Below are 19,592 nucleotides of genomic sequence, written 5' to 3'. Positions count from 1 at the left end.
AAACACACCATCAAAACACAGAGCCACATGGATCCAAACAAGTGCTGCAAAACCCTGGTCTTTCCTTTGCCAAAATTGCAGAAATGAAATGTACAATAGGGTGCCAAGAAATCCCAAGTATTCAACCCTTTGCCAAAATCCAACCCCTACACTATGAAATTCATAAAACATGTACATTTTCTCATCCTTTTACTAAGGGATTGAGCTCAACCATTTTCTTCAAAATAGAATTAGTTACATTAAACTTGGGCCGAATTTCTGAAAATAGGTGTTGAAGATGAACTTGTATCTCCTAAACCATAGCACTTGTTACAAAACTGAAAGAGGTTTTTGTATATAAGGTCATTTTTGAGAAAAACCTCTCTCAAATTTGGGAAATTCGTTTCCAGAAGCTCGCAATATATTCCACCAAATCATCTCTAAAACAGAAAATCATTAAAAATTTAAATCTGTGACAATGAGCTGTAAATATCTAGTCACATATCCCAATCCATGACACCTGTGAATAAAATGAAAGAGGTTTTTGTTACATGGCTCATGCTTAGCAAAAAAATCCTTGGGTTTTTCAAAATTACTTTCCATATGTTGTAAAATGGCCCCGCACTAAAATGACTAAAACAGTAAAAAAATATGAAAATTTTGCTTTGTTTTAACGTAGGCTCCAAATACCACTATATATCTCCCACATAGTAGCACTTGCACACAAAATGAAGGAGTTTTTTGTTACTTAGTATGTGATAAACAAAAACCTCTTTCACGTTTGAAAAAATCATTACCATTATGTTAGAAACTGATTTTGTACTAAACTTGTCATTGTGTGCAGCAACTGACGTCAAAACATGCATAACTAAGAATCACTCATTCATTTCTTCTAATCCAGGAACCAGTTATGGGAGTGTGATATACCGTTGGAAGGATTTTTCTGAGCTTATTCCAATGGACACACTTGTGACATGTTTTGTGTTGAACATCATGTGCAAAACATCTAACAAAACCAGACATAGTAAGAGCTCACGTTGATCCCTGGTGACAGGCTGCGAAGAATGGAACTAACAGTTGTATGTGAGAAACATATGATAATGGTTAAAATAATGAATCAAATTCTAGGCATCAAGCATAATGACCATCCTTCACATGTGAGAACCTTTATGTTGGCAAACAAGGGAAAGTTCTTCTATACTCATTGCAAGATGCATGGTCATGGCACTGAACAATGTTGGAAGTTACATCCATAGATTTGTTCAAAGAAAGGACAAGAGATTGTGCAACATAATGCAAGGGAAACAAGAGGTGGTAAAAAGGACTCACAACAATCCTAAGCAACCTTCAAGGCAAAGATGATGCAAGAAGAGAACCCACAAGTCTAGGACAGTCAATGTTTGGGTAGACTTAATGTAACGTTTCTTTGTAAATTTTGTAATTATTTATTGTTGTTTACCTATTTATGTATTTTTCTGAAGTGAACAATCATTTTCACTATGTTCAACAAGTAGATGATTTTCATTGATGTATGTATTGGCTTATTTATAGTCCACATATTCAAGGAATTTTGTGAATATACAAGATTGTCATTCAAAGTTGTCTAGAAGTTTGTCATTTGTTCACTGATACAAGTATTCGATATGAAACTTGTGTGAATAGAATCTTTGTTTTCAAGATTTTACAAGATGACTATGTTTTGTACGAAAGGCTAATTATATCATTGAACATTTTGCAGTAGTGTACTTTTCATGTACAAGCTCAGTTTGAATATGTTAAAGCAAGTTTATGTTGCTTCTGAATTCCAAGATGGAGTTAAGTTTGTCTTCAACAATTTAACTTCAAGATGAAGTGTTTTCTATTCATGCACATATGAGATTAAAGAGAATTTTCAAATTCCACTCATCATTATTTTGTTCCTACATCGTTGATAAGAATGTTGACTCAATTCTTAACAGGACAGTAGGTCTTCATGGAGAAGATAGGTGAAGTGCCTTAACTGGGGCTTGAAGGGCACCAATAGAAAAGTATGCATTTTGGATTGAGTTTTTTGGTGTTTTTGAGTTTAAGCCTCATTATATTGACTAGGGAAGTAAACTTTGGAGTCCAAAAGTTCCTAGTGGGGAGGTGTGATCAGGTGATTAAATTTTTAGTTCAAAAATGAAAGTGCCTAGAAAGTCTTGAAACCAGTTTCAGGTTGAAGTGCTCATCATTATGAATCCAACGGTGTTTGTTTCACCTCAATCAGACCCCGTATGCCCCAAATATCGCGTTTTGATAATTTTCCAAAACAAGTAAAATTTGAGCAGGTCTATTGACTGGGTTAATTGTACTGCTGAATCAGCAGGGTGACTTTGCAGGCCAATGATAGGTTGCTAAGTGTCATCCTCTGATTTGTTGGTAGTTGGGAAATTTTGATTGGTTCGTACTATGGTGTGGTGGACCAATGAAGTGGTGCCACGTGGCCGAGTCATGCGCTGGAACGTGGCACCCCAACAGAGGCCAAAAAAGTGTTATGGGATCGAGTGTCGCCTGAGAGGTTCGAACATAGGACCTCCCATCCAACAATAGAGCACCTTACCAATAGTCCAAGCAGTGGTTCTTGATGTCCATAGAACCGAAATGTTATTTAATCTTTATGTTGGCACCCATCGGAGGAAGGGGTCGGGCTGTCAGCCCCGACCCCAAGTTGCGTGAATCCATACGACCCTCAATGCAATAGTGGATATGTGGCTCATGACCTTAGCCCGACCCTTGGTCACAACTGCATCCAAATGATCCTCGGGAGAGTTTAAAAGGCCCTATGGTGGAAGGACACTTGGTAATAACCCTAACCCGTGGGCATATGCTCCGCCAAATGACCACAACTCCAGGTTGAAGGCACTTGAGGAAGGGCACTCCGGCAAGGGGGCTAGCCCTAGGTTCTTTGGATCATCCACATGATTAGCACCAAATTTTAAGGGGCCTGACAGGAAGGTTGGGTGGCTATTCAAGCCCTTGGACCTGTGGCACCAATAAGAACACGACGGCAAGTTTAGGGGCTAGGCCAGCGGGGAAGGGCGTTAAGGCTTAGCCCTCATGTGGTGAATATGACCACAATTTTAAAAGTTGATGGGTCAGAGGAAAATTTAATGATCCAACAAAATGCACCGGCAGAGGGAAAATTTGTCACCTTGTTAGCAGAATTCAGTGTGGAATTATAGGACCGCTAGACAAATGGTCCGATTTTTAGGATGATTAACAGTGAAACTCATATGAGAGTTGGGAGAGCCATATCTTTTGGAGTTTTGAGCCAAACTGAACTCATAAAGAGTCTACATAAGTGTTTTGGGATGTTCTAAATCCATTTCTTACCTCGCATTTTTTATTTGAGCACATATAAGTAGCCTTTTTACAGGTTTGAGACTAAGGGTGTATGGATCAATTAGGGTTTGGAAGAAATTCTGGATGGTGTTTGAGCATGTAGAAGGCTTTGTAAGTTTTTTCTAACCTTCAGAAGTCTACTGCAGTAGCTACTACTTGTAGGGTTCAACTCAGGTTTAATTTTCGCATTATTTTATGTTGAGTGAAGTTTTGTTTATGTGCTTCAATGTGGAGTTGAAGTGTTCACATGCTCATTTTAGCTCATTTCGTTGGAGTATGGAATATTTTTAGGAGAGGCTTTATGTTGCTATTGTTTGTGAGAGTTATTTGTAGGAGAGCATTACCTTGTAGGGGTAACAGCCACATGTTTCCATCAGAAAACATTTATGTACTTCATTTTTGTACTGAATATGTGAGTGGTCTAGCTATGTTGGTAGGTCCAGAGATGTAGCCTGGGAGGGGTGAACTCCATCAAAAAATATTTTGTTATCTCTTCATTATGACTTCATGAGTTATGTTTTGTTACGTTTCTTATGTTAAGTTAGATGTGAATACTAACTCATGACATGAAGAGACATAGGGAAAAACTGTTTGTTTGAAGACCCATTTTACCTTGCAAAGCATCAACGCGGTTCTATTTTTTATTTTATTTTGTTTGATTCCGGGGAAGATGAAGAAGACACCTACTCCATTTTTAGATCATAGATTAACCACTATTGAACCTTCCTGATACTAGGTTCTCTTCTCCGAAAAGCGAGTTGGATTTCTCTACATAGAGGAAGGTTATCATGATTGTGTTTTTGCCTTCATTGTGTGAGCTACGAAGAGCATAGCTAGTGGATGACGGCAATGTGGCCTAGTGGAATCCTTTTTCAACTATTTGATTGGTTCAACTCCTCAAAAGCACCCCACCTCAAGCTTTGGAATTTGGCTCAAGGGTGACAGTTGCAAGTAAGACTTGGTTGCAACTATCTATGGTTAGGAGGAGAGTTGTAGTTCTGGTCTTAGTTTCTAAAAAAGGATTCATGAGATAATAATGTATTTAGTATGTTCATGATTGAGCCTTATATTTCTATTTGAAATGATTTTAGTAATACATGAGATATGGTTGTGTAATTCATACTTACAGGACTTACCAGTATGTTTAGTCCTTATTTTAAGGGTGATGTGATCAAGATTAAGGATGATGGCTAAGTTTAAAATCATGTAGTGTGAGTGTTCTTCTTCTTATTTGAAATATGATGACTATGTTGATTTAAAGCTTGCATTGCATGGTTGTGTTGTAGTGTGGTACCATGGAGGATTTTATCTTCTTTATTTCTTATTGACATGGTGTCTTATGTGTGGGTCTTAAATATTTGATGTTGCATACCCTGGTGTTGGGACTATACATATACTTTATTGAGGGCTCAATCTATAAAAAGTATATGTTGTTTTATGTGAGGTATGAACTTATGAGTTTGAATGAATTCACTTAAACTTTGTAATCCATACAAAGATGAATCCTTGTTATTCTCTTGTCAAGGTTGAAGCCTTAATGCCCATGGTTGAACTCTAGTGCACATCGAGGTGTTTCTAGGACCACCATAACCAGGACGTGATGAAATTTCATTGGAAAGGGCATGTGATGCAGAGTCAGAGTAATCCCTTGTGAAAACCACCAGACTCAAGCTTGAGTATATCACCATGGCCTTAGGCTTGTAGGCGTTATGCTTGGTTGTGGTAGGACTTATTGGGTTGTGTTAAGATAATATTGAAGGACAAGTCACTAGCCATATGACTGTGATGTATGATCAAGCGCAAATTTCGTGTAATGGTCAGCTAAGATCAAGAAGAGAAATCATAGATCGAAGGGATACCTCGATGATGTAAGACCAAAGGTCTCATCCTTGGAAGGTCCACCCTAGAGGAAACAACAAAGGCACACTCAGAGTTATTTCTAGGAAATAGAGTCAAGAATTATAGTTGGGGTAAGGGAGGCATGAGCCTAGAAGGTCCACCCCGAAGGAAACAAAAAAGGCACACTAGGAATTATAGCTAGATAACACTTTGGGAGTCCTAGGCCGAGAACAGAGCCGAGAGTATTAGCTAAGGATGACAAAGGCTTAACCATGGAAGGTCCACCACTAAGGAAAAAGAAGAAGGGGTACCAGAAGTACTAGAAGTTATAGTCAGGGTAACACTTGATAGTAATTTTCGAGGTATCAGAGCTGGGAGTTTTATCCGGAGTAGTGGCATTAGGAGTCTAGCCGGGGTTGTGCATGCAATGAGCCTGTTAACAACCTTTAATAGCCCTGGGTTAAAAATCCATGTAATAAAGTTAATAAAGGAAAAATAAGACCAAGGTCATGGGGCACGTATTCCAAGTTGAATGTTAGGAAAAAAATATTAGCGTGGTTTTTCATTTCGTTTATTATGGCTAAGGAAATTGGCAAAGGTAATGGAAAAGGCATTGAAAAGGAAAAGAGGAATTAATTGGCATTTTATTTATGAAAATAAAGGAAATTAGGAGAAAAGGAAGGTGAAAAGTCATAGGTTGCATGTGAGGAGTAAAATGAAGGAAAAATAATGGAAATTGAAGAAAATAGAGGCCTTTTCGATAAAAAGGCTTATGAGGATCAATTCACAACTTTTTTCCAGTTCACTTTTGAAGCTCTCTCTCTATTCTTTCTACTCTCTCATACTCTCATACACAGATTATTCTTAGAGCACTCTAGCATTGGAGGAAGGAAGGCAAAGGAAGGAAAATAAAGCAAAGGGGAGCAAAGATCAAGCAAGGAAGAGCAAGATGAAGTGGCTATAGTAGGATTACTTGTAGGTATCGAGTTGCATGTATGATTTCCTTGATAGTTTTGGCATGCATGGTACATGCATGTGTGTATTTGGTTCTCTTACTATCATTGACATGGGTTTTTCCAAGTGTGAAAGTGGCTTTCAACCTTTCCTTTCCATTTCAGGATAGCCATGGTGTGATGGGGTTCTCTTACTTGGTTGAGTTGGATTACCGGATGGTTTCCAAACTGAGTCAAGTGGTCTCAGGGAGAATTACAAGGCATAGGAATCCCTTGACCGGTAATGGCGGGATACACGGTAAAGCCTGGTTGTGAATACCCTCGTTGGGCCTAGGAATCCCTTGACCAGTAATGGTGGAGTACATGGTAAATTCTAGTTTTGAGTACCCTCTTTGGGCCTAGGAATCCCTTGACCGGTAATGGCAGGATACATGGTAAAGTCTAGAGGGTGGAGACAAAAAAATTCCTTACAGTTTAGGTGGAGATATTCGGAAGAATCCATGATTATTTAGGGCCTAGTGATCCCCTGACTGGAATATGGTGGGATTGTAGTAAATCATGTAGTTTATTTTTTTCTTTTGGCCTAGGGATCGCTTGGTGAGATACATGGTAAATCTTGATGAAGCCTTGATTGGTTTTGTTGTGAGTCGCACATTCATGCTTGGAATATAGCACAGGGGTGATTGGCTAAAAGAAAGATTTGGTTCAGCCAAATCTATGGCCGGGTGGTATGTGGAATTCACTGACTTGGTTGGATTTTGCATATGCTAATACAAGATATTTTCCTCTTGTGTTCCATGTGTAAATGTATGCGTTAATATGTGGTTTTAATGGTTGTTCTATCATTTTTATTATGTTGGTTATATGTTGGTTATAAGCATGGTTTATGAAAAACTTTGGTTATGGCTCTCATCATGTTTTTATTAGTAAATGAAATATTAATGAATGCATGATCTAATAAATTATAATGTTTCTATTGTGAGAGGGCATGAAACCTTCTTGACGAATCTTAGATAAGTATGAGGTCCCTGTGTTTAGATGTATTTATATGACCTATACATTACATATTTATGATATGTTTGATGGAATCTTTGTCATGGTTGGTAGTGGTGAGGTCAAGTCCTTGTTCAAGTGTTTGCATTAGTAGCCTTATTTCATTGTTGTTCATTATATATGAAGGTTTCATGAAGTTCTGGGTAGAGGCCTGAGTCCTAGCACTAAAAAGGTGGCTCAGAATCTGGGGTCTCTAGCACATAACTACCTGAGGGTCGCTGTGGGAGTGACTGGGGGGTCCTAGTCACGTGGAAGGCTTTTCATGGGATAAATTGGGTGTCTAGTTATGCAAAACATCAAGTTGGCTCAAGGGTTAAACACCTTGAGGGGTTGGTTGGATGTTGACGGTTCTAAAGCTCTTGAGGAAGGTCAGATTTGTCTTGTCTTGTCACTTCCACTTCCTTAACTGTACATGGGGAGTTGAATCATATCATAGTAACTATTCATCACATGTTTATCCCAATGGATAGGTTAACTTGGGTAAATGTGGGAGGAGGGTGTTGCGGAGTGGTATAAGAGCATGGTTCACCCCTTAGATCGGATGGGTGGAATATGGTTTTCATGCATGGATGTAGGTTGTGTTTATTCTTGATGTGTATGCATGGTGATGGTCATTGTTGCAGTTGTGTTGTCATGTAGTAGTTGAAGGTGTTGTTGTTGGGATGTGTTGTTATGAATTCATGTGGGTCAAATATGGATTTGTTGTGTATGATTGTTCTCTATGTGGATGTATGCATGCATTGCCATGGTTATAGTTGTCATGCATGAGGTCATGGTATGCAGTTGGTATGGTTATGCATGGTAACTAGATAATGATTGAGATGATGTTTATATATTTTTATGATTATGTTTATACATGTATTGTGCTAATCTGGATGATCTTGCAGATGAGATATCCTCCTCTGAACTACACAGAGGTATGTTGCTTATGTTTATATTTTAGTTTAGCTAACATGGTATACTTGCAGGAAGAAGATCAAATATGAGTAGCAAGATGGTAGACTACAGTTCATGAGATTCTCCCTATAGATCAGATGAGCATCATGGTTATGGGCACTCTCCTGACATAGCAGAAAAATTAATACATTTGAAGTCAGAAATAAGAAGTTTTAAAGAAGATAATGACATAATCATTCAGGCATGGGAGAAACAAGAAAAGGTTAATATAATTATCCTTTAGAGCTTGTCAGACATGAAGAGATAGGGATTTCTTAGGATCAATCATGGGCAAGAGGATAGGACTAACATGGCATATGGAAATAGGTCTCATGATGTATCACATGTCTTCATTAGGGAGATAGCAAGGTTGCATGGTGTTCCAAAAAAGATTTTATCAGAAAAAGATGATAAGTTCACTTCTAGATTCTGGAAAGAATTGTTTGCAGGTTTGGGTATAGAGTTGGCCTTTAACACAACTTATCATCCGCAAATAGATGGAAAGAAAGAAAGGATCAAGAAAATACTGGAGGAAATTTTGAGGATGTATGTCATGCATTAGTAGTGGAAGTGGAAAGAGTATCTTCCATTGGTCGACTTTTCTTACAACAATGGGTATCAGGAGTCATTGAGGATGAGTCTGTTTAAGATGATCTATGGCTGGAGTTGTAATACTACCATTAGTTGGAGTGATCCAGTGAACAAGGTGTTTCTAGGACCATACATGTTGGTAGAGATGGAACAAGAAATGTAGGTTATCAAAAAGAATCTAAAGGCAGCACAGGACAAACATAAAAGTTATGCAGATCAACGCACGTTGTTTAAGGAGTTTCAGGTTGGGTAACATGTTTACTTGTGCATCAAGCCCAAGAATATCTCCTTGAGGATCAGGTCATGTGTGAAGTTACAACCTCGGTATTGTGGGCCTTTTGAGATCCTTGAGAGGATTGGACCAGTGGCCTATAGACTTGTAGTGCCTCTAACAGTGAAATTCCATGATGTTTTTCATGTTTCATTTCTTAAAACATATGTAAAGGATATTGATCATGTTATTGATTGGTCTGTATTGTAGGAGGACCTAGAAGGATAATTCCAGATGGAACCTCAATGTATTTTGCAGAGAAATATGCTTATGCTGTAGAACCGAGAAATCGAGCTGGTTAAAGTGCAGTGGAAGCACTTTGGTCCCGGTGAAGCTTCATGGGAGATGGTTGATTAGATGTGGGCTATGTATCCTTCCTTATTTTCCGATTGAGGCAAAGCAGTTTTGGTATAGGTATATCAGTATATGGATGTAAATACCACACTAATTTGTGCTGTAAACCTACAATAAGCGATATGGGTGTCATGTTGGTTTTCTTTTCAGCAGGTTGATCATTGTAAATATTGCATCAAGCTAAGTTATAAAGCTCCATGGGAAGTATGTTTTTATTTTCAGTGGTCTTGTTGGTTGTAGGTGTCATTGAACACTGAGGATGGTGTTCCCCTAAGGGGGATGGGTTTGTAACAGCCCTAGATTAAATATCCATGGAATAAAGTTATTAAAGGAAAAATAAGACTAAGGTCATGGGACACGTATTCCACGCTAAATGTTGGGGAAAATATCCTAGTGTGGGTGTTCATTTGGTTTATTATGGCTAAATAAATTGGCAAAGGAAATGGAAAATATGCACTATTTGGCATTTTATTTGTGAAAATAAATGAAATTAGGAGAAAAGGAAGGTGATAGGTCATAGGTTGCATGTGAGGAGGAAAATGAATGACAAATAATGGAAATTGAAGAAAATAGAGGCCTCATTGATAAAAAGGTTTCTGAGGATCAATTCATAACCTTTTGTCAGTTCAATTTTGGAGCTCTATCTCTATTCTCTCTACTCTCTCATACTCTCATACACTTAAAGTATTATTGGAGCACTCTAGCATTAGAGGAAGGAAGGAAAAGAAAGGACAAGAAAGCAAAGGGAAGAAAAAATCAAGCAAGGAAGAGTGGGATCAAGTGGCTACAACAGGATTACTTGTAGGTATCGAGTTGCATGTATGATTTCCTTGCTATTTTTGGCATGCGTGGTACATGAAAGTGAGTATTTGGTTCTCTTACTATTACTGGCATAGGTTTTTCCAGGTGTGACGGTTGTTTTTACCCTTTCTTTGCCATTTCTAGATAGTCATGGTGTGATGAAGTTCCCTTGCTTGGTTGAGTTGCATTTCCTGATGGTTTCAAAACTGAGTGGTGTGGTATCATGGAAAATCAAAAGGATTAGGAATCCCTTGAAAAGTAACAATGGGATACACGGTAAAGCCTGGTTGTGAATACCCTCCATGGGCCTAGGAATCCCTTGACCCATAATGGTTGGATACATGGTAAAGCCTGGTTATGAATACCCTCATTGGGCTTAGGAATTCCATGACTGGTAATGGTGGGATACATAGTAAATCCTAGAGGGTGGAAAGAGACAAATTCTTCACAGTTTAGGTGGATACATTCAGAAGCATCCATGTTTTTTTAGGGCCTAGTGATCCCTTGATCAGTATATGGTAGGATTGCAGTAAAGCCTGTAGTGTATGTTTATTATTTAGGCCTAGGGATCACTTGGTAGGATACATTCTAAAGTCTAAGGAAGCCTTGATTGGTTTTTTTGTGAGTCCCACATTCATTCTTGGAATATGACACAGGGGTGATTGGCTGAAAGAAAGACTTGGTTCAGCCCAAACCTATTGTCGGGTGGTACGTTGAAGTCCCTTACTTGGTTATCTTTTTCATATGTCAATAAGATATCTTTTACTCTTGTGTTCCATGTGTAAATATACTTGTTAATATGTGGTTTTAATGGTTCTTCTATCATTGTTATTCTACTAGTTATATGTTGGTTATAAGCATGGTTTATGACAAACTTTGGTTATGGATCTCATCATGTTTTGATTAGGAATGAAATATTAATGAATGTAGATGATAACAAAACTATTGTGAGAGGGTATCAAACCTTCTTGATGAATCTCAGATAAGTATGAGGTCCCTATGTTCATATGTGTTTATATGACTTGTACATTACATGTTTATGATATGTTTGATGAAATGTCTGTCATGGCTGGTAGGGGTTAGGTCAAGTCCTTGTTCAAGTGTTTTCATTAGTAGCCTTATTTCATTTTTATTTATCATATATGAAAGTTTCATGAAGTTCTGTGCAGAGGCCTGACTCCTAGCCCTTAAAAGGTGGCTCAAAATTTGTGGACGCTGGCATAGAACTACCTAAAAAGGGCCATAGTCGCATGGATTCCTTGTTGTGGGAGTGACTAGAGGGTCCCAGACATGTGGAGGGCTTGTCATGGGAACGAATAGGGGTCTAGTTCAACAAAACATCAAGTTGGTTCAGGGGTCGAACACTTGGAGGGGTTGTTTAGATCCTGAATGTTTTGAAGCTCCTTAGGAAGGTCAGATTGGTCTTATCTTGTCGGGCCCACTTCCTTAACAATACATGGGGTGTGGAATCATATCATAGTAACCCTTCATCAAAATTTTACCCTAGTGGACTGCTTATCTTTGGTAAATGTGGGAAGAGGGTGTTACACATCCTTTAAAAAGTTGTCACATGGCATTGGGAGGTTAGTGGGTTCCACATGGCAAGTATGATGATGTGGTACCTTTTGACTTATCAGAAATGTAAAGGAAAATAACTTTTGATCTAGATGTTGAACTAGGGTAAATTTTATGTCATTATATTCCTCTTGAAGAGATGAACACAATGGTGATGTTTAACTGAGGTTTCAAGTTAGTTGTAAAGATCAGAATTTTTAGACCCCATGTCCATAATGGCACCTTGGATCTTGGGTTAGCATAGTAACTGTTATCACTCCATAATTTCCCAACAATGTGGAGAGAAACCTGGAGGTAACCACAAAACCACTTTGGAAGCTGGTATCTAGCCCTTCTAGCTTCAAAGAGGGATCTCTCTATATGATTTAGATTTGTTGATTTAAGATATTAGGCTATTTATTGAGTTCTGAGTTTGGTTTTTTCAAAGATTTGGTTGAAACTGCAAGGAAATTCCATTGGGAAATGGAGTAATAAGTCTTAGGGTGATCAAATACAAGAATGACAGAACAGATGTAACATGGCAAGGTAGGCAAGATTTTGGATCTTTAAAGCATTTGTGGAGTGAATGGGATGAACATATCTAGATTCAATTAAATATAGAGCATCCTACAATGAATTCTATACTTAATATCAGAGCGAAACATGGGTGTTGTTTATAAGCCAGAGGAGAGTGTATTTAGACAAATTCAGCGCTTAATCTTCTTTAAACGATATCGAAAAAATATATATATGAAAAACTGGGAAAATAACAATTTTACATGAGACGAAACTTCACCAATTGTGTGACACATGAATCTTGGAACAAACTTTTTGTATTAATGGAATTGATCACTTCATTACATGCACAACTTTACATCAAGGATCTTCTTTCTTCATACAAGTTCCAACCCTTTGTACTTCGATATATGAAGTATTTATACAATTAATCAAAATATCTTGATTTAAAATATGAAGATGTTTCTACAAAATATCCTAAAAAATTGTTTACAAAACTAGTACAAGAATATAGAAAAATTAAACTGTTGAAGCTCTCTAGCACTGAATTCAAGGATTCTTGTGATGATTTGGCTTGAAAAGGTTGTTTCTTTGTTGTTGAAGATGAATACCTATTTACTCTAGAATTTGACATAATTTATCCCATCTGTCTTCATCTGGGGTGGAGAATTTGATTAACTTTCTATAGGTTTCATCCACCTCAGTATATTTCTAAAAAGTGGGCTTAATTACAAACATATGTTTTATTTCATGTTTGATAAGTAAGTCGAAATTCAAGCCTTCCATGAAATATTTCCCTCTAATGGTTCCCTTTATGGTGGAAAATTTGGATTTATCTCTTTCTTTGGAATATAACTTTTGTTCATAATCATGTAGCTGAACTAATTTATCTCCCATTCCCTTTAAACCTGGAAGCCCCTTTTGATGCAGTATATTGAATTTTCTATGGAATTTTTGAATGCTAGCCTCCAAGTTATGACATTTATTCTCTAACTGTAGCATTAAATTCCTTTTTGTAAGAACTCTTCTTACCTCAAGAATTGTCTCAGTTCTGTCTGTAATCTCATATTCTTCTAGTTCTTCTTTTGTCTTTGAATTCAGAATTATTATTAAGGTAGTAGCTTCACTTGGTTTTTGACCTAAACTTTCCTTTATATCTTCTATGACCTCTTTTTATTTCTGCACCAATTCCTCCTGCTCGAAAATAATTTCAATGGAAGGCAAAATTTCAGTCATAGATTCATTAATCTCTACCCAGATGTTTTCCTTTGCTTGTGCAATTGTCTGTGCCATGGTAGATTCATTCTCTAAAAGTTCAATTCTCTGAGTTAATATGTGAGTTTTTTGAAGCTCTGACAAATACACATTATCAATTTTTAATTTTTTCTCTTGGAGATTATTAAGCTGAGCTTTCAAATTTTCAATCTCTTGCCCTCTGATAGACAAGTCTTCCATAGCTCTGATTAATTCTCCTAATGTATCTGTAGACTGTGTCTCTGTTGTAGTAGCTGCTGAAGTAGAAGCCCCTGTTGTTGATGTACCTATAATTGGAACTGTTGTGAGAGGAATGACTACTAATTTAGTTGACTTTTCTTTCTCCTTTAGGAGTTTTTCTATATTAGTCTCCATTCATTTAATCTATCCATTCCGTTCAGTGATAATTTTGAACATATCTTCTTTCTCCTTTTCTAGTTGACCAACTTCCTTTGTTTGTGGATCTTTAGTAGATGGAAGTTTGAGTTGCTTCTTTAGGGCTGCAATGTTAGCGTTTTTTCTCTTAATGATCTCCTCAACAGCTTTTACATTACTGGGATCATATCCCAGTTTAATCACTAAATCCTCTAAAGACTTTATCTTAGTGTCTTTAGCTAAAGAATATATTTTTTCTAATTTTAATTAAGATTGAATATTGCTGACTAAAGCCTGAATCTTGGCTGCCGCCATTGCTGAGTTAGTCAAGGTAGAATACAACATTTCACCTATTTTCTTGTTCAAATCCATCTTATCAATAGGATGGATTTAATCAATGTTAAAAGAAAAGATAGACTTTTTGTAGTCCTCTATAGTTTTAGGGAAAAGGAACTTTAGCTTCAAAGAAAACTATCTACATTCTTCCTTTCTTAGTATCAAAAGGAGAGAGAAGTTTGTGTTGTGATGAAGCTGTTTGCTATAAAAAATGAGAATAGGTTTTTGCTTTCAGAATTTCATTCTTATTTTTTATTCCCTTATACCATGCAAATATATTTAGTTCATCTTGATCATGGACCAATTCTCCTGATTGATATGTTTCCAATGGTTCTTGAGAGGCTGAAGATGATGGTAACCCTATGAAAATGTCTTCATTTTGAGGGAAAGTAGATGTATAAGTACCTGTCAAGACTATTGTGCTCTGTACATTTTCTCCCTGCAAAGACTCTTCTGCTAGATTGGTTTTCTGCCTCTTTTTGTATATTTGGAATTATCTTCCCTGAATTTCTATGATTGAAGGGGAAACATCATCACTTGGTATTTTATCTTGCTTTGCTTGTGGCATTGTAGTTTGTGATGTCGTAGTAGAAAGTACCTATTCTTCTGCCTCCTACAAAGTATTCTATTGTCATTGATCTTGATTCATAGATTGCTCAATTTTAGGTCTAGGTGTATGACTGTAAGGAGTAGTTTTCTGCTTTACTCTTAATTTCAAGATTATTCCCAAAGGATCATATGACCAAGTGAACTTGAGTTTAAATTTCATTTGTTTGAGGAGAAGATTTCCTTCTTTTGTTGTTGTCCTAGCATTACAAATGAAAGGACCAAACTTTGTTTTGATTTTGAATTGAGATTTCTTTTTCACTATCACAAAGTGCATCTCATTCATATTTATCATTTTCATAATATACTCTAATTCAAAAATTATTATAGGAAAAAAATTAGGCAATCTATATGGAGGCAATACGAATCCATACACTCTAATCTCAGTGTAATTTTGATATAGGTACAAGTCACCTATCTTTGTTTGTTCACTAAGATGTAGAATTCTCTTAATCTCAGGTCCAATTCTAGGTTCAACATCATTGTTAAGTAGGCAAGAAACTTTGTACAAAAACTGGTCCACATAATCACTGAATGTGAATTCATTGGTATGCTTCCTTACCAAGGAAGTCCAATGAATCACCGACTGTGAATTTCCCTGTTCATCTAGTTTCTATAGTGGAAATTGAAATCTATCTACTTGATGGAATAAGAACAAGTAAACTAAAACTGAAGCATGCTTGAAGACTCATTCTGTAGAAAACTTGAGGAATTGTTCATGGATGACCTCTGCTAAGAATTCACTGTAATGAAAAATGACTGAAGGCTTTTCTCCTGTTGAGAACACTGATAAAAACCCTATAATGGCTTCATCAACCCATTGATTGGTTTGATAGCCCAATAAACAAGAAACTATAGAAATGACTTGTTTTGTCATTTCAGGAAACATTGAGGATGGATAGGGAGGGTTTTTTTTTGGAAATTAGACATTCTCAAGTAGAAATGTCTCGAAAATTTTGGCTATGTGGGGAAAAGTCAGGTTTTTGTAGAGTTCCATGAGGGAATCTACTGAAAAGGGTTTCAGAGAGGCTGAATTTTGGATCTGAAGCATTTGACATATGGAGTCAAGGGTAATTGTGAACAGGATGTCATTGTTCTGGGCTACAATTGCTCTTTGACTGGGTATGTACCTGAAATGGCACCATGAAACAAATTCTAGAAAATGATGGGTTTGAGGAAAGATGAATTGAGGTAGGAAGGAGTCCCACAAACTCCATTCGTCACTGAGATCAACACAGTTTTGTTTTAACCAATTATGGAGTTCGTAGACATTGAATTCACAATTGGTTTCAAATATCATGTATTCTTGATCCACTAAGTGTTGGTGTTCTAGGTCAATTATAGGGGGAATAATAGGGTTTTCCACTGTGGCTTTCAATTTACCCTTAGAAGACATGTTGCAAAGAAATGAAATGGAAAACAGTAATTACCTGGGAGTTAGTCGAATGAAAAACTGTGTGGTTTGATAACTGGTTGCAGTAGCAGGTTCTGTCATTCAGTGCCTTGGAATAGTAGAGGGAAGGACAATTGAATGAGGTTTTTCTTTTTTTTATGAGCGAGATCATTTACCATTGAAATTTTTCCATTTCATGGAGCAGAGTCATTAATTTGGAAACGATCATAATTCAGAACAAATACTTAATGGTTAATCATAAGTGAGGGGGATGTGATAGCAGCGGGAGTAGAGTTGGAAGGGGTGTGACGCTTGGCAGAAGTAGGTTGGAAGGGATGTGATAGTTGGCGGGATTGATAGTTTTTTATTAGGCGGGAATGAGGAAGGTGGATTTTGGAGGGGGGGTGAGTTGTAAGCAGTTTAGGCAGAGTAGGGGTCCGAAGTCGATGCATGCGTGACATGTTGCTAAAGTGGGATTGATGGAATCCGCTTTTCGGACCCACCATATTTGATTAACTGTCAGAGGGACAAAGGGGCTTCGATACTATCGGGAGTCATCCATCTGGGTGGGATATATCGTGCCCGTCGTTTTCAGCATGACTTTTATTACATACGACAAAAGCAGTCGTGTCAAATAACTTTATTAACAACTAAGCTAATCACGATTAAACTGTGTGATTTAACTAATTAAACTCATTTATTTAACAACTAATGCAACATTTGAGCTAGCATCACATATTTCACTTTTTCTAAGGGTTTTTCATCATTTTTTCTTTATTTTTTAATATATATCTATTTTTTTATATATCCTTTCATTTTATTTTTTCTTTTTTCTTTCATACATTTTTATTTTTATTTTTCTTTTTGGAAATAATTTGCAGAATGAACCATTATTTACAACATCTTATGACATGAAAATCAACAGATAATCATCAATTTATCCTATAAATTATAGGACCCTAACAGTAACCACCTCCTTGTAATTGATGTTTAGGTAAGGATGAGGAGGGGGTGTGTTACAAAGTGGTATCAGATCATCCATGTTCAACACTTGGGCTGGATGGGTTCTATCATGAACAAGAAACAACAGGGCTACCTATAATGGAGTTCATAATTTTTATTTTTTTTAATAATAGCTAAATTGATGTTTAGGTGTCAAAAGTCAGTTTGTGGTGGATTGCATGCATGTATGAGTGTCGTACTCACATTGTGATTTAATAAATATCATGGTATGAATGAATGATATGAGTTCATTATTATTGATATACTACCTTGTGCTATATTGTACAACTAGTCTTGCACCAACAAATTTCCAGTAATGAGCCAAGGTAATAAAAATTGTTATATGTTGAATTCTACTTAAAACTAACAATTGTGAGTGTGTGTAATAACACATAACATAACATGAAGGTTACCCCAAACAACAAAGGGTGGTATGCCATAAATCCCGATAGCCAAGAAAGGAACATCAAAATGGTAGAATATAGTTCTGATCATATGTAGCCTGTGGAAGAAGAAAGTTCTTTGGCCAAGAGGGAGGGGAAGGCTCTCATGAATTAATGGATACCTTGCAGGGTCTAAGGGCCAAAACTATGAGTTGCAAGTTAGATAATGAAAATATGGTAAGGGATCAGGAAAAGAATATGAGGTAAATGCAGTTATACCACAAATCCTCTCATATTTGCAAAGGCGGAGGGAGCATGAGCCAGGGGCTATCCATTAGGACAGCCAGAGCCCTTTTGCATCTGAAGAAAAAACAAGTGGGGGAGATAGTAGTAAGCCCAAGAATAGGCACAGATGGGAGAGAGAATACACAGTGAGACAGAATGCACCAACGAGGGCCCAAGAGAAAATCTCTAGCATGTGTGGGCATCATTCGTATAGGCATTCTAGTTCTCCTACCAGGAGGCATTGTCATCATCATCATTGTCATCAATGAAAGCGGGGAAAGGACTATATGCTAGAAAAATCTAAGAGACCCAAACCGTACATCTTTGACGAATAGAGGGGGAATTCTAATATGTAGGAGCTTGACTACTTGGAAGAGGAAGTTTTTCAAAATCCATGACTACTCTGAAAACATGAAGGCAAGGGTAGCCACCTATAGTCTACAGGGAAAGGAAAACATATGGTGCAAATATTTTCAGAATATCAGGGGTATAACTGAATATGGATTTTATTGGAACAAGTTTGAAAATATCTTTAGAGAAAAATATCTATCAGATAGCTTCTATGATAGCAAGGAAAAAGAATTCTACAACCACAAAATGGATAAATGTCAGATGAAGAATAAGTCACCAAGCTTTTGGAATTGCTAAGATATGTGTTGTACCTTAAGGATGAGAATGAAAAAGTTCATAGGTTTATCAATGTGTTACCTTTATCATTTAGAGATCGAATCGAGATCCATGAGCCTCAGATATTAAATGATGCCATAAAAAAGATGAAACATTGTTATACTCATTCCAAGCATAGACCATAATTTAAATCTGGTTGGAAGTCAAAGAGAAGTGCCAAATTTAATGGTAAAAGGTAGAAGAAAAATTAGAAATTTCTTACATCCCATGCTACCCAAGAAATTCAACAAAGACCCAACACTAAAGGCAGAAATCATTCAACTCAAGAAGGAATTAGGAGTTATGGGAAGAGTGCATACAAGTGTTGGACTTGTGGAGAAGATCACTTGAGGAAGAATTGCACGTAGCACAGGCACACTGGTTTGGAACTATACAACATAGAGGAAGTGAATACCATGGGAGACGTGGCATGTGGTATGTTCAAGATCTACGTGGCACTGGACAATGACATGCACATTATTAGGCTTCCATAATAGAAATGGAAGGTAAGATTTGCAATCAAATCATCTTTGTTTTGATTGATGCTGGTTCTAATTATAGCTATGTTAGTATTGAGCTTATAAGATGATGTCAATTGAACCAAGAGCCATAGGAGGAGCCATGGCTAGTTCAATTAGCCACTGGGATAAAGAAGAAAGTCAAATATTGGGTGAAGGCTTGCCTAATTGAGTTAAATGGAATGCCAATAGTGACAAATCTCAACGTGTTATCATTGTGTGCGTAAAACATGTTGTTAGGAATGGATTGGTTAGATGCACATTAAACCAAGGTTGAACGTTTTGAGGAATTAATTGAGTGTATGGACGAGCATGGAGAAAGGAGAATATTGCAAGTGAAGTGAACGACTACATCAGTAAGGCTGGTTTCAGCCATGCAAGCTAAGAGAAGCAACATGAAAGGCCTCCATTTATTTATTGTATATGTTTCTAGCAGTGAGAAAGCCACTAAGAGTGTTGTTGGCTTGTATGGGCCTGACCCAAGTTCAGAGGTGATTTAGCCAAGCAAATCCCAGTACTACTGGCCCTTTTAGTAACAGTCCACAGAGCGCGGTCTGAGGTCTC

The sequence above is a fragment of the Pinus tabuliformis genome, chromosome 5_2 (genome assembly GCF_031772625.1).
Source record: "Pinus tabuliformis cultivar Carrire ecotype Pingquan chromosome 5_2, CPIR1, whole genome shotgun sequence".
Taxonomy (NCBI): Eukaryota; Viridiplantae; Streptophyta; class Pinopsida; order Pinales; family Pinaceae; genus Pinus; species Pinus tabuliformis.
The sequence above is the reverse complement of the archived record's forward strand: the minus strand, read 5'-3'. Positions refer to the sequence as shown.